This window comes from Mus pahari, chromosome 17, assembly GCF_900095145.1.
Source record: "Mus pahari chromosome 17, PAHARI_EIJ_v1.1, whole genome shotgun sequence".
Taxonomy (NCBI): domain Eukaryota; kingdom Metazoa; phylum Chordata; class Mammalia; order Rodentia; family Muridae; genus Mus; species Mus pahari.
Genome location: NC_034606.1, coordinates 10,847,047 through 10,852,590, shown reverse-complemented (window position 1 = coordinate 10,852,590; position 5,544 = coordinate 10,847,047).

The window sequence follows — 5,544 nt, the reverse complement described above, 5'->3', positions numbered from 1 at the left end:
TATCTCCCAGTCTCCAGATTAGGTCCACTGGTGAGCCTTCCAATTCTGGATTGTAGTTCATTTCAAATATAGTCAAGTTGACAACCAGGAATAGCCACTACAGGAGCTAATTGCCTTCTTATAAAAAAATATATAGTCTGTGTTGTGTGGATGTATTGGGACTAACTATGAATGCAGCTGATAAGGGAATCCTTATAAACATCTTGAAATTTATTGGGAACTACGACTTGATTGAGTAAAGTGTTCTAGAAAATACAAATGTGGAATTTAGATGAAGCAGAATAGGAAGGATTTTCATTTCATTTCCTTCTCTAATACATGAACATATCTTCATCCACATCTCTTATGTGGATAATTGCTGACTCTATCACTCTGAAGAGTAGCCAGGAGAGTGCCCAGTTTCCTAAAGGACTCCATAAACATTAGCGCCTTTGCACCTGGGAACAGGGTATTAATACTAAGTTAGGTAAACCTGCTTCCTTTAGAAATAAGCGGAATAGAGTCTTTATTCCCATAGTTTAAACAATATTTGCTATTCATTACATTGTGTATGTAACCTTCTTCCTCCAGCTCCCAAGGAAATTATTCACTTGTGTGCATTGAATGTGATTTATATCTAATTGCTTTGTAGCATGATAACAATTATGTAAATCACTGAATTGGGGTAGCTTGAACTTTTCTTTTGAGTACAACCCAAACTTTTGCATCTTCAATAATCGTAATTAGTTGTTCCGGTAATGTATCAGTTGGTGTGATTTCAACTACAGTAGCAGAAGCTGTGAATCATCCTGATATAAACAAGAAGGAACTTTACCATGCTGCATTATAATTATGCAGTTATCATCTGCAAGAGGATTTGATTCAGTGGCTTTAATCTTAACTCAGGGACCTAGAATGTTTGTCTCTCTGCTATACTCTGGCTGGCCAAGTCTCCTAAAGTCCTTCCCTTATTGCCATTAGATTACTGCTTGCAGAAACTGGAGCAACATGGTTCCTTCTGCACATCAAGTGAGAAATAAACACCCAAAGACTGAGGAGAGGCCTATCGTTTGAGTCTGATTGGGAGAACTAAGTACAGAAGCCCCCTCCTGTATGAGTAATGGTTTCAGGAGGCTGCAATGTGCTGAGGACTTCTTTGAGCCAGTTATCCACCACTAATGCTTCAGATTACGTCAACTGCCTCATAAGCATGGAGACTCCTTACAGGGATGGTCACCCAGAAAAAAGAAACCAAACCAAGCAAGCAGGCAAGCAAACAAACAGAAAACCCAAGATTTGGATCAAAGGAGGAAAAAGAAGAATGAGTGTTGTGACTAACCAAAAGTCCCTTGCTTAATAATCTCACAAGGAAATTATTTTTTCTGAGGAGTATATGATAGTTTGAATTGTAAACTTATGCCACAGGCCTACACTTTAAATACCATGTTCCCAGGATGGAGTTCAATTTTAAAGGCTGTAGAATCTTGTGGATATGGAGTCTGACTCGCAGATGTCACTGGGTGAGACTTTGACAACGTTAGCCCTGCTTCTGGCCTTTGGCCATGTGAATAAGTAGCTCACACATGTTCCCAGCATTATGGGTGGAGCCACTCCTGCTATCCTGCATTTCCTATCATCATGCACTGAAATATCTCTGAAACCATGAGACAAAATAAGCTTTGTAATCTTTGAGTAGTTTTTAACAGGGATTTTGATCATGGCAAAACAAATATTACTAATAGCAAAGAGAGGATAATGGACCAATAACCATCTCACAGTGTTTTCTATATAGAACATGTGGCAGGGATACTTTAGATGCTTGTACATTTTGAGCAACATAGGATTGAAACTTTATCAAAAATTATTTCCATCATTAGTATTCAAGAAGTATACAAGAGAAAAATGATCATATACATTATGAAATTTATTCTGTTAGCAATGGGCCAAATTGTACATTCCTGCTAAATTTAAAATACTTCCTTATACTCCCTTTAAAATTTATTCATTAACATTTCATTCATTAAAATTTCTATCATTTCCCGTGAGCTACTCTCAATGAAGTTTTTAGTTTTTCATGGCTATCAGTGGCTTGTAACTATTATGTCACTACCCCACATACACAGGGTATATCTGAATCTGAGGCCCCTCTATGTGCATTCAGTACACAGTGCAAGTTCCCTTCAGGTTTCTCCTTATGTTGGCAGCCTCTGCACTAAAAGCAGAACTGAATTTGAAAGATTAAACAGCTTTCATATCAGTAAACTGAAGCTATGTTCTCTGGAGAATTGAATAAATGATTACTTAAGCTAAAATCCATTTCACCAAATGGAAGAATTGATGTCATCTAATTAAATCCTGTTAGACTCTAAAAGCTAAATTTTTATCAGACTTTGTGATATAAGACAATGATTTGAGTTTATAAATCCTTTAGATGGCAGTTGCCCCTGTGCTTTAGCTTTGAATTAATGTAGTTATATTATGCGTTCTCCAATTCATAAATCCATAGCAGTTGGAACCAGTAGGTAAATGAATATGAAAGCTCATTGGTTAAGTAATAATTTTCAATCACATGCAATGTTCCAGGCAGGGTGCTAGGTCAAGGCCACCCTGTTCTCAATTTTGAATTGAAACACATATATAATTACAATGAGATCCTTTTTTTGATACAGAAATCTGAAAATTTCAGTATAAAGGATAAGTGGTGACTTCTATCTAAAGATGTCAGAATGGCCTGNACAGAGAAATCAACGTTTATACAGGGGTTTTGAAATTGGTAAAAATCTCAAGGAAGAAATGAATGGAAAAAATGCATTTTCAAGAATAGAGTCTTATGATCAAGGTCAAAAAAAAAAAAAAAAAAAAGAAAAGAAAAAAGAAAAGAATGAAAGAAAAAGAAAAAGAAAACCCTGAAAAAGTATGACTATATCCAATAATGTTAACATACAGAAAATTGCTAATGTGGTTCAGGAAAAGAATAGCAGACATGTCATATAGAAATGTGAAATAAAAGGACTGAAATGTTGAAATGTGAGAGACTCAGGCTTGAATTTCTATCCTATCACTAACTATATAGAGCTGTCCTAACCTATAAAATACACATGCTAATTTTTCACACGTGTGCTCTGACATGACCCCTGGTTATACTGTGACTTGATCACTAACATGACCCTTTAAAAATCCAAGTCTGGTTTCTAACAAGGGCTCCGGTGGGAAAATACCTAGTCTTCCTTCCATTTCTTATGCAGGTGATTGGTATGTGAATTTGTAATAACACATTACTGTACCTTGTATTATTACTCTGCAGAGGTAAGGGCTGAAACATTTTTGGAACAACTGATTGTTAAAAAGATGAAAATAGGAAAGGTAATATTTGGTTGACTTCCAGGTAGACTTGGCAGAAAATCGTTTTGAAAGACAATTTGAGATCAATTGAGAAACTTTAAATAAGATCTGGAGCTGATAGTTGCTATTGTATACATAGTGTTACACTTCTGCTTTTGAGAAAGGAGTGTCATTATTTCAGACAATATCTATATTTGGGAAATCCATNGTAACAAACATTGTTCCTCCATTTGTCATCAGNTCCATGTTTCCCAGTTGTAGTTACCTTCAGTCACTATTAAGTGGAAATACTTTTAAATGATTTGCATTTTATTATAATTTATTTTTATAATTGTCCTGTTACATTATTAACTGTTGTTAATTTCTTTCTGTAGACAATTTATACTTAAAAGTTTATCAAAGGTATGTACATACAGGAAAGATTCATGTGCAGACTTCCATGGGCAGTTGTCTTAAATAGTGTTGATTGTCAACTTGACACAGCCTAGAATCATCTGAGTCTCAATCAAGGTTAGTTAATCAATCTGGTCAGGTTAGTCTGTGGGCATGTTTTCAGGGATTGTTGTAAAAGAAGTTTAATTCTGCAACACTGCTGCTCTGATCACATCAGACCTTAGACACACCTTTAATCATGGCCAGAATCCTTTAGTATATATATATCTTCAATTCCAAACAATGATGTCTAATTGAGAATCAGACAAAGTGACAAATCATGGAAAGATCTGACAGAATGTGTCAGAGATAGGATATGCTCAACTGTCAGGAGAAAAACTATTGAAGAGCAGCACAGGGAGAGAGTCAGTTTGTCAGTTCAGAGTGGAGTTCAGTCAATTCTCAGAGTGGAGTCAGTTGAGTACAGTGCAGTGGAGTTGAGTCAGTGAGCTGGGAATTAATGCTGTGAGTACAGTGCAGTGGAGTTGAGTTTGTTCCTGAGTTCTTGCAGTTCACTGGAGGTCAGCAGAGGAAATGGAAGCCAGAGAATAAGAAGGAGCCAGAAAATTAGAACAAATTGCCAGAGTTAGTCTGAGGCCAAGTAGAGCAATTCAATGAGAAGCTGAGAAAAGCCAGATTGAATCAGTNCACTTGGAAGNTTAGATTGTACTGAGGCTAGAAGCTTCCAGGNCCAGGCCTAGGGATAGTTAGAACTGAAAAAGAAACACTCTGNGCTCAGACCAATCCCTGTATTGCACAGCTTGGGTATGGCTCTCATCTCATCTCTTCATCTGAAGGTATAAAAGCAACATGTGTATATTGTTTTGGTATTTGATGTAGAAAGACCCAGACCACTGGCACCATTCCTTTGGTAAATAGTTTTGGGTTGTATAAAAGAAACCATCTAACCATGTGTCTGAAAATGATCCAGCAAGTAACTTTCCCNCATGGTTTATGCTTCAAGTTGCTTCCCTATCTTTTCTCAATGATGGACTGTAACCTCTAACTTGAAATAAAGCCTTTTCTTCAGGAAGTTGCTTTTGGTAACAGTAACTTAACCAGACAGTAGAAGGAATACTACAGCAACGGTCTTAGAATATAACCTACACAGATAAGAAGGAAGGAGAGGTATCTAGGGCTAAGTGGGCACATTATCTCCAACTTAACCTTAAATAGACTACTAGACCTCTGTGCGAGCATTCATGTTTATGAGTGTTTGAGAGCAAACATGTGTAGGCAGAATTTTCTTGTCTCTTGAAATTTTTACATTATGTTTTAAGTGTCATTTTTAATTACTTTTATTTATTTGTCTTACAGTTCAGTCGTTATCCCCCTCCAGGTACATCCTTCCACAGTTCCTCATCCCATTCCTCCCCCCCTCTGATTCCAAAAGGACATCCCCCCCCCAACAGGCCTCCCCACTCCCTTGGATCCTCAAGTCTCTTGAGGGTTAAGCATATCTTCTCTCACTGAGGACAGACAGGCAGTCCTCTGCTGTATATGTGTTGGGGGCATCAGACCAGCTCTTGTACGGTGCCTGGTGGGTGGCTCTGTGTCTGATAGATCTCAGGGCTCTGGATTAGTTGAGACTCTNGCCTTCTTATGGGATAACCCTCTTCCTCAGATTCTTCCACCATTTCCCTAACTCANTCACAGCAGTCCCCAAATTCACTCCACTGGTTAGGTGTAAGTATCTGCATCTGTCTCAATCAGATGATTATTGGGCCCCTAGGAAGACAGCCATGCTAGGCTCCTGTCTGTAAGGACACCAAAGTATTAATAATACAAGTG